This window comes from Arachis duranensis, chromosome 10 (assembly GCF_000817695.3).
Source record: "Arachis duranensis cultivar V14167 chromosome 10, aradu.V14167.gnm2.J7QH, whole genome shotgun sequence".
In the NCBI taxonomy this organism is placed as follows: Eukaryota; Viridiplantae; Streptophyta; class Magnoliopsida; order Fabales; family Fabaceae; genus Arachis; species Arachis duranensis.
In genome coordinates this window covers 55,276,850-55,287,890 of record NC_029781.3, presented here as the reverse complement: position 1 = coordinate 55,287,890, position 11,041 = coordinate 55,276,850, and the positions used below count along the sequence as shown (strand labels likewise).

The window sequence follows — 11,041 nt, the reverse complement described above, 5'->3', positions numbered from 1 at the left end:
GGTTAGTTAACCCAAGTTACCAAGTGATAAAGCACTCCTAAGAACCTATTCATCCAAGAAGATCCTTTACACAAGAGCACCACAGACACATGCCTCAAGATTCAAACCCTTTGTGCCTAGCCTTATTTCCTATTCTTTTTCCTTTCTTTTTCACACTCTAACTTTTCTTTTTCTTTTTCTTATTAGGATCTTCTTATTTAGCTGGTCTCATAGGATGTGCTTCAAGCATATGATTCAAAACATATAATTGCCCTAATACCTTGCTGGTGAACCAACTTAGCTAGTCACTTACAACACCACAAATATTGGGACTTTTCTTCATAAAATGAACTCAACTCTTGGTTCTTTCATAACATTTCTTTTCATTTAGCTCAAAAGACAAGCATATAATTAAGCAAGATGAAGATGCAACAGAGAACCTAGCCAGTGAACACTTATTGAGCATTAAAGATAGTACACAGACAGAATTCATAATGATAGTAAACTAGCCCTAGCAGGGGTACATGCAGACTTCCAATTTGAACATTCCAGAGCAGATAGAGTTAAGTAACAACACAACCTATTGGTGGTGCCTTCTAGCATTCCTTAGGTGATGGTGCATCGTTTTTCCAATAAATTGATTGAATTCCTGCAAAGTTATTAGAAAATGCTTGTTCCCAAAGCACTTGAAAAATAGTTAGTATGCATGTATGCTTGTGAATTCCTGAACATAATTTGGTGTGTGAACACCAAACTTAGTTCCTTGCCTAGTATAGCAGATTGAATACATGCAGAAAACCTCATGTGCTTTTATTAAGGAAACAACTATGAACTAGAAATTAAACTATTGTTAAGTAATTTCCCTGATTGGGTGAAGCTGGTGACTAGTCATGCTGAGGGTTACAATGTGTTCTTAATGAAATCTTTGGTGGAACACCAAACTTAGAATTACACATCACCCCTAGATTATTTTGGTGTAGAACACCAAACTTATCTCCTTGCAATATAGAAAATCCACTTAACTCTTTTATTGAATTAACCGGAAAAAGAAGACTACCTTTGGTTGGGTTGCCTCCCAACAAGCGCTCTTTTAGCGTTGCTAGCTTGACGGTTTCTCCCTTAGTTGAGATAATACTTCAATTTGGGGCTTTCCCCCATGTTGCCCAGGTAGTGTTTGAGCCTTTGTCCATTCACTGTGAATGTCCTCCTTGAGCTTTCTTCCATGATTTCTATGTGTCCATAAGGTGAGACCTTCGTGACAAGAAAGGATCCTGACCACCTTGATTTGAGTTTTCTAGGGAAGAGTCTCAGTTTAGAGTTGTAGAGGAGTACTTGTTATCCTTCTTCAAAATTTCTTGGTGCCAGGTTGAGATCGTGCTGTTTCTTTGCTCTCTCTTTATAGATCTTGATGTTTTCATAGGCTTGAGATCTCAACTCCTCCAGCTCTTGTAGTTGTAGGATCCTTCTTTCACTCGCAGCAGCACTATCAAGGTTTAACAGTTTGAGAGCCCAGAAAGCTTTGTGTTCCAACTCCAAGGGTAAGTGGCAAGCCTTCCCATACACCAGTTGATATGGGGACATCCCAATTGGTGTTTTGAAGGCTGTCCTATAGGCCCAAAGAGCGTCATCCAGCTTCTTCGACCAGTCCTTTCTTGATGCTTCCACAGTCTTTTCTAAGATCCTTTTTAGCTCTCTGTTGGAGATCTCTGTTTGCCTGCTTGTTTGGGGGTGATAAGGTGTGGCAACCTTATGCTTTACCCTATATCTTAGGAGTAGAGTCTCCAACGGTCTGTTGCAAAAATGACTCCCTCTATCATTGATGAGGGCTCGTGGAACTCCAAATTGGCTGAAGATATTCCTTCTAAGAAAGTTCATTACCACCTTGTTGTCATTTATTGGGGTTGCCATGGCCTCTACCTACTTAGATACATAGTCCACTGCTACCAAAATATACTTGTTCGAATATGAGGTTGGGAATGGTCCCATGAAGTCGATCCCCCACACATCAAACAGTTCGAGTTCTAAGATAAATTGCTGTGGCATCTCATTTCTCTTGGGTAGATTTCTAGCCCTTTGACACTCATCGTAGCTCCTCACCAGTTCCTTGGCATCCTTGAAGATAGTAGGCCAGAAGAACCCACATTGCAGTACCTTCGCTGCGGTTCTTTCTCCTCCAAAATGACCTCCATAGCTAGAACTATGGAAATTCCATAGGACTTCTCTTTCTTCTTCCTCTAGGATGCATCTTTTAAGTATTGCATCTGAACATTTTTTGAAGAGATATGGCTCGTCCCAAATGAAGTATTTAGCATCATTAATGAGTTTCCTCCTTTGATGTTTGTTGATCCCTGGAGGCACTTCCCCAATTGCTTTAAAGTTGGCTATGTCTGCAAACCAGGGTGCTTTGTGAACCAACATTAGTTGTTCATCTGGAAAGAACTCATTCACACTTGAATCATGTGCGCCACCCTTCTCACAAGGAATTCTAGACAGATGATCTGCTACCTTGTTCTCCACTCCTTTCTTGTCTCTAATCTCAATATTGAATTCCTGCAACAACAAATCCATCTTATTAATCTTGGTTATAATTCTTGCTTGCCAAATAAGTATTTAAGTGCTGTGTGATTAGTGAAAACAATCACTTTGGAGCCAATGAGATATGATCTGAATTTATCAAATGCAAAAACTATTGCCAACAACTCCTTTCCAGTGGTGGTGTAATTCCTTTGAGTATCATTAAGGACTTTGCTGGCATAATATATGACATGCACCAAATTATCTTTCCTCTGCCCTAACACTACCCCATTTGTAAAATCATATGCATCACACATCAGCTCAAATGCCAAGCTCCAATCAGGTGGGGGTAATGATAGAGGCCAAGGATAGTCTCCTTTTCAAGTTTTCAAATGCTAGCATGCACTTCTGATCAAAGATAAATGGTGCATCAAACACAAGAAGGTTGCTTAAGGGCTTGGCTATTTTGAAAAATCTTTAATAAATCTTCTGTAAAAGCCAGCATGCCCTAAAAAGCTCCTAATTGCCTTGACATCACTTCGTGGGGGTAATCTCTCAATTAGCTCCACCATAGCTCTATCTACCTCAATGCCTTGGTTAGAAACTTTATGACCAAGGACTATTCCTTCTGTCACCATAAAATGGCATTTTTCCCAATTGAAAACCAAATTGGTCTCTTGACATCTTTTCAATACCAAAGCAAGGTGGTTTAGGCAGTTAGGGAAGGAATCCCTGAATACTGAAAACTCATCCATAAAGACTTCAATGAACTTCTCTATCATAGCCGAGAAAATCAAAAGCGTGCAGCGTTGAAAAGTTGCAGGTGCATTACACAGCCCAAATGGCATGCGCCTATAGGCAAAAACTCCATATGGACAAGTAAATGATGTTTTCTCCTGGTCTCTTGGATCAACCACTATTTGATTATATCCTGAATAACCTTCTAGAAAACAATAGTATGCATGTCCTGCAAGCCTTTCAAGCATCTGATCCATGAAGGGAAGTGGGAAGTGATATTTTCTTGTAGCTTCATTAAGTTTTCTGTAATCAATGCACATCCTCCATCATGTGACGGTCCTTGTAGGAATGAGCTCGTTCCTTTCATTGGGCACTATAGTAATTCCTCCTTTCTTGGGGACCACTTGGACGGGGCTCACCCATGGGCTATCTGAGATTGGGTATATTACCCCTCCCTGCCATAGCTTCATGACCTCCTTTTGTACCACCTCTTTCATGACTGGGTTCAGCCTTCTCTGAGATTGAATGGAGGGCTTGGCATCAGCTTCCAGCAGTATCTTATGCATGCATATGGCCGAACTGATTCCCTTTAAGTCAGCAAGAGTCCATCCAATGGCGTCTTTACGTTTTTGTAACACTTGGATTAATTCTTCCTCCTGCTCTTGGCTAAGGGCTGAATTTATGATCACTGGATAACTTTCATTATCTCCCAAATATGCATATTTAAGGGTAGGTGGCACTGCTTTCAGTTCAAGCTTGGGCATTTCTTTTTCTCCCTTCTTTTCTTCTAATGCGCCCTGGACAAAGAATTCAGCTGCTGCAACTTCTTCATTAGATGTAGGTTCTTCTTCTTCAACTATCTCTCGAAGTTCTTCCTCCTCAAAGGTCTCTTGTACCAAAGCTTCCACTGAATCCAACCGCATACATTCTCCTAGTGATTCCGGTGGGTAGTTCATGGCCTTGAATACATTGAACATCATATTTGCATCATGTAACCTAAGAGTAAGTTCACCCTTTTGGACATCGACGATGGCTCCAGCAGTAGCTAAGAATGGCCTTCCCAAGATGATAGAGGCCTTGGCTTCTTCCTCTATATCCAACACTACAAAATCTGCTGGGAAGATAAAGTCTCCCACCGTCACCAACAAGTCTTCCACCACTCTATAAAGGAACTTGAATGATCTGTCTGCCAATTGAAGGGCCATTCTTGTTGGTTTGGCCTCCTCAATCCTCATTCTTCTAATTATTGCTAAGGACATCAGATTTATACTGGCTCTCAAATCACACAAAGCCTTTTCCACTGTGATTTCCCCTATGATACAAGGGATTTGGAAGCTCCCAAGGTCCTTCAATTTCTGGGGTAACCTGTGCTGAATGATGGCACTACATTCCTCGGCTAGTACCTGGTGCACGAAAATTACACTCACACTATCTAATTCCGCACAACTAACCAGCAAGTGCACTAGGTCATCCAAGTAATACCTTACGTGAGTAAGGGTTGATCCCACAGAGATTGCCAGCTTGAAGCAAGCTATGGTTATCTTATTATTCCTAGTTAGGATATCAATATGGTTCTTTAGTTTTAATTGTAAAAAGTGAAATATCATGAAATGAATAATTGTTACGCAGTAATGGAGAATGGGTTGGAGTTTTGGAGATGCTTTGTCTTTCGAATTTCTTCTTTTCTATTGTCTTCTTCTTCACGCACACAGGTCTCCTTCCATGGCAAGCTGTATGTTGGTAGATCACCGTTGTCAATGACTACCAGCCGTCCTCTCAGTGAAAAGGGTCCATGTACATGGCTAATCATCTGTCGATTCTCACCTGTGTTGGAATAGGATCCAGTGATCCTTTTCCGTCTGTCATTACGCCCAATGTTCACGAGTTTGAAGCTCGTCACAGTCATCCCTTACCACAGACAAGGTTTAGACTTTCTAGATCTCAGGAATGCTGCCAATTAATTCCAGCTTATACCACGAAGACTCTGGACTCACGAATTGAATGCTCTGTTGTCAGGAGAGGCAGTCAAACTCGTAAGTCAGAAACCCAAGAGACATCCATTCAATCGAAGGTAGAACGGAAGTGGTTGTCAGGCACATGTTCATAGGTTGAGAACGGTGATGAGTGTCACGGATCATCACATTCATCATGTTGAAATGCGAATGAACATCTTAGAATAGAAACAAGCGAGATTGAATAGAAAACAGAAATACTTGCATTAATTCATCGAGATGCTGCAGAGCTCCTCACCCCCAACCATGAGGTTTAGAGACTCATGCCGTCAAAGATACAAATTCAGATGTAAAAATGTCATGAGGTGCAAAATAAATCTCTAAAAGTAGTTTATATACTCAACTAGTAACCGAGGTTTACAGAAAATGAGTAAACTAAGATAGATAGTGCAGAAATCCACTTCTAGGGCCCACTTAGTGTGTGCTGGGGCTGAGCATTGAAGCCTTCACGGGCATAGGCCATTCTTGGAGTTAAACACCAGTTTGTAACCTATTTCTGGCATTTAACTTTGCTTTGCAACTTGTTTCTGGCGTTTGACGCCATAATAGGGCAGAAAGCTGGCATTAAACGCCAGTTTGCGTCATCTAAACATGAGCAAAGTATGGACTATTATATATTGATGGAAAGCCCTGGATGTCTACTTTCCAAAGAAATTGGGAGCGCGCCATTTGAATTTCTGTATCTCCAAAAATTTCACTTCGAGTGTAGGGAGGTCAGAATCCAACAACATCAGCAGTCCTCTATCAGCCTCTGAATCAGATTTTTTGCTCAGGTCCCTCAATTTCAGCCAGAAAATACCTGAAATCATAGAAAAATACACAAACTCATAGTAAAGTCTAGAAATGTGATTTTTGCATAAAAACTAAAAAGAATATACTAAAAAGTAACTAGATCCTACTAAAAACTATATTAAAACACCCCTAAAAAGCGTATAAAATATCCGCTCATCAGTACCACAGTCTCTTTGTTCCTCCAGCTTCTCTTCTTGGTCATCAATTCCTTTAGGAACTTAGCATAGAGCGGCATTTGCTCTTCTAAGAATCGTGAAAATTGGCTATCGTCCCCACTCTTTTTCAATCGCTGAGGATATAGGGCTTTTGGAGCATGTGGCTTCAGTACTTCTTCCTTTTTATGTGAGTTGGGAGCGGGAGATTGAATTTCTTCTTGCCCTCTGTCCTCTCCATCCGTGTCTTTCTCTTGTGATTCCTTGGAAGTCTCTTTCAATGCCTTTCCACTTCTGAGGGAAATAGCTTGGCACTCCTCCTTGAGTTTACACTAGTGTTGTTACAAATGTTGTGGCTGGAAACATGCTTGAATAGGTAGCTGATCTGTGTCTCAAGCTTATTGATGGCTGCATCTTGATTTTGCATATTGGATTGCACTTCTTCCCTGAACACTCTACTATCTTGAATTTCCTTGCATATTCCTTCAAGCAGAACTTCAATTTTGGAGAGTCTATCTTCAGATGGTGGTGGTGAGTTGGGGTTAGAGTGTTGAGAATGGCCATTTTGGTTTTCATATGGTCTCTGTGTGGAATATTCGTAGGCTACATTATTGTTGGGGTTGTGGTATCTCTGATCTTGGCCTTGATCTTGTTGGTTTTCCAACCCAAAATTTGGATGGTTCTTCCAACCAGGGTTGTAGGTTTTAGAGTATGGATCATTGAATTTCTTGGGTGGGTTTCCAACATAGTTGGCCTGTTTCCAGTCACCTCCTTCCTCTGTATTTACTCCTTCTTGAGCTGATGGTGAGGTGGTGACTGCTACGACTCGATTCCTTTCCATCTCTTTGGTAAGGTCAGCCAACTACTTGGTAATCATCTTGTTTTGAGCTAGTAGTGCATCCATATGGTTCAACTCCATTACTCCTCAAGTGTTGCTCCTTTGAGAAGCATAGAAGTAGTCATTCTCAGCTACAGTTTCAATGACATCTATGCCTTCTTCAATGGTCTTCTTCTTGTTTAGAGATCCCCTGGAAGAGCAGTCTACTGCCTTCTTTGATTCGTAAGACAACCCTTCATAGAAGATGTGCAATTGCACCCATTCATTGAACATGTCTGGAGGGCACCTTCTTGTTAAGTCCTTAAACCTCTCCCATGCCTCATAGAGAGTTTCACCATCTTGTTGCCTGAAGGTTTGTACCTCAACTCTCAACCTAGTGATCTTTTGGGGAGGATAGAATCTCACCAAGAACTTGTTTACCACATCTTCCTAGGCTGTTAAACTCTCCTTCAGGAAGGATTCCAGCCATTTAGATGCTTTGTCCCTAAGAGAGAATGGGAACAAAAGCAATCTATAGGTGTCAGGATGAACACCATTAGACTTCACAGTATCGCATATTCTTAGGAAGGTGGTCAAGTGTTGATTGGGGTCTTCTTGAGCGCTTCCTCCAAATGGGCAATTGTTCTGAACAAGGGTGATAAGCTGGGACTTCAGTTCAAAGTTATTGGCATGTATGGTTGGTTTTTGGATGCTATTTCCACAGTTTCCTGGATTTGGATTAATATAAGAGCCTAGAACTCTTCTCTCCTGCCCAGCATGACCTGCTGGACCTTCTCTAGCATGGTTGTGTGTCTCTTTCTCATGGCGGTTTTCCATGTTCTCCTCCATGTCTGTCTCAAAATCCTCCTCTTCTTCCTCAGTACCAATGACCCTCTTCCCTCTTGCTTCCCTCCTTAATCTTAGGAAGGTCCTCTCAGGTTCAGATTCAAAGGAGGTTGAAGCACCTCTTCTTCTACCTGTCATACAATCAGCAGATTACATAAGCAAGAGAGAAGTGAAAAAATCACTCTTATTAAGGTTACTGTTAATGTGAGTGAAGCAATTTATCAAACAGTTAGTAGATTAGTTGACAGAGTTGTGAATTAACTGGGAAAATAAAACAAGAGGAAATAATAAATGAAAATGGCTGAGACTGAAAGTAAATGTCAAAAACAAAATAAATGAAACAAAAGAAAAGTGCTCAATCTAGTTATCCTCTAATTTAATCATTGTCGATACAAAATCAATCCCCGGCAACGGTGCCATAAACTTGAAGCACGAAAACTTGTCTCCAACAAATTTCTCTTTGGCAAGTATACCGAATTGTCGTAAAGTAAAAACTCACAATAAAGTGAAGTCGAATCCCACAGGGATTAATTAGTCGAGCAACTTTAATTAGAGGAGTGTTCTAGTCAAGCTAAGCCAAATTGAGTGAGAATTGCAAAAACTTAAATGCGAGAAAGATAAATGAAATGAAATGTAAATTTGCAGAATCTTAAATGGGGAATTGGGGAGATGAGCATGAAAGTAAATAACAGAAAGTAAAGAGAACGGGTAAGATCAGAGATGGGGAATTCATTGGGCTTAGGAGATGTTGCGTTCTCCGGATCAAGTTCATCTTCATCTCTTCCTAAATCAATGCATTCATTGATCTCCTTGAAAATCTTAGGTGATTGGATCCCAATTCCTTGGCAACCCAATCTCTCTAAGCTTGAACAATTTTCCAATTCCTTGATGTAATTGCTCATGAGAAGAGATGAAGTTTGGTCACTGATTATACCACACACTTTCATAGATCAAAGTAATGGTAGGATTACATGTCACGATATCCATCCAACCCCCAACCTAATCCAATGTGAGAAAGCAATTCTAGCATGATCTCCTCATTCCTCTTCCAAGGCTCAGAGGAGATCCAATTATGGAGAGTTTCTTTTCCAAGATAACTAACCAATTGATTGAAGACCCAAAGCTTTCTAGCAAATCAAGAGAAAAGAAAGAGGAAGAAGAATGAAAATTATAATTGATCCATCAAATTACAACAGAGCTCCCTAACCCAATGAAAGAGGTTTAGTTGTTCATAGCTCTGGGAATGGAATGCGCAAAAGAAAAGTGCATTGTAAAGTAACTAGAAAATGCAGAAAAAGTAAATATACAGAGTGTAGCTCCCAATAATGCCAAGCTCCTTTCTAGTTCAAAACTACTCCTATATATTCTACTCTTCTGATCTTCTAGTTAGCTCTCCAAGTCTTGAATCTGGGCCTTTGATCTTTAGTTGAAGCAGTTACAGTCCTCAGTGGGCTCAGGTTTGCTTGCAGAAAGAGAGTGAGTCAGACATGGTATGCAGTTAGTCAGGACGTTAGTGGTGTTAACGTTAAGTGTGAATTCTGGTTCGAAGACGTTAGTGACACTAACTTTGTCACTAACGTCCCAACCTATTTGAGCTACGCTAACTCCAACGTTAGTGGCACTAACGTGACTACTAACGTGGCCTTTCCATCTTTCGCTAGCGTTATTGGCGTTAACTTTGCCAATAATGCTGCTCCTTGTCCCTTTCTCCCACGTTAATGGTCCATGTTAGTGTAACTAACGTGGCCCTTAACGCAGGCATGCTAAGACTTGAGGGAGTTAGTGACAATAACTTTGTCACTAACGCTACAAAACTCCTCCTCTTCCACGTTAGTGCTCACGTTAATTGCATTAACGTGGCCACTAACGTGGGTATGTTGCCATCTCCAATGTTAGTGACAAAGTTAGTGTCACTAACGTTGGATCCTCATTAATTGCTCCACGTTAACTCCTATGTTAGTGGTATTAACGTGACCACTAACGTAGGTGAACTTGGCTTGATCCAATGTTAATGATAAAGTTATTGTCACTAACGTTGTCGATCCTCTATTGCTCCACGTTAGAGCTCACATTAATGGCACTAACGTGGCTCTTAACGTTGGAGCTTCCTTCTCTTTCCACGTTAGTTCCCACGTTAATGTAACTAACGTGGCAACTAACGTGGGTTGTGATGGCTTTCGAGGGCGTTAGTGGTGATAACTATACCACTAACGTTGCAAGCTTGCTCCCTTTCCACGTTAATGGTCACGTTAGTGATACTAACGTGGCTGTTAACGTGGTCCTTCTATGCTTCCTTTGTCCTGAAATCAAACAAACAAGGTGCATCAAAGCTTTGTTCCAGGTCATAAGATCTTCCACTAGATAAATTGGCATTCAATTCATGCATTATTCTCATGAAATCATATAAAGTTCACTATGTTTGCTTGAATGAAGATGTAAGTGTATATTCATCCAAAACTTGCTTATTACGTAATAAAATGCATGAAACTATCTAAAAAAAAGTAAAGAAAAGGCAAGTAAAACTGGCCAAGATGCCTTGGCATCAGTCAAACACTTTGAAATGCAACGCCACATCGTTCCTCATTCCCGGCCACCAAAACAATGCCTTCAGGTCATGATATATTTTAGTACATCCTTGATGAATTGAAAACTTACTCCGGTGGGCTTCTATTAACACATCTCGCCTCAATTGTCCTATTGATGACAAGTCATCATATACCCATTTTCTATGCTTTTTCATACAAGAAATTGATGATTTGTGCTTAAATATTGAATGCTTTTTGTACTTAAATGATATATTTTCTTGATATTTTAATTTTATAAATCTTGTAGGAAATAAGAAGAAAAAGAAGCAAAGAAGCACAAAAAAAAGAGAAAAAAAGAGCTTTGGGGTACATTTTGAAGTTGGGTACACTTTGGAGCCTTAGGCCACGCTTTTAAAAGCGTGGCCCATGACCAAATCAAGAAAGGAAGCAGCCAGCACGCACACGATCCTGCCCTTGCCAAGGGCAGGGCAGAATCGTGATGCAAAGTGTGGTTGGAAGCAAGAATTTTCGCTAAGTTAAAATCTGGCCGCAGACAGCATGACCATGCCTACTTCAAAGGGCTATAACTTGAGCTACAGACGTCCGATTGATGTGCTTCCAGTTGCGTTGGAAAGCTGACATTCAGAGCTTTCCAACGATATATAG

At 40.6% G+C, this 11,041-nt stretch overlaps 1 non-coding gene across 1 annotated transcript; it reads left to right on the top strand.

Moving 5' to 3' along the window:
- The first annotated feature begins 7,296 nt into the window (after positions 1–7,296).
- LOC127743389 (small nucleolar RNA R71) lies at positions 7,297–7,400 on the top strand. The gene has a single exon (XR_008004781.1). It is a non-coding gene; the product is annotated as a small nucleolar RNA R71 (small nucleolar RNA).
- The last annotated feature ends 3,641 nt before the right edge of the window (positions 7,401–11,041 follow it).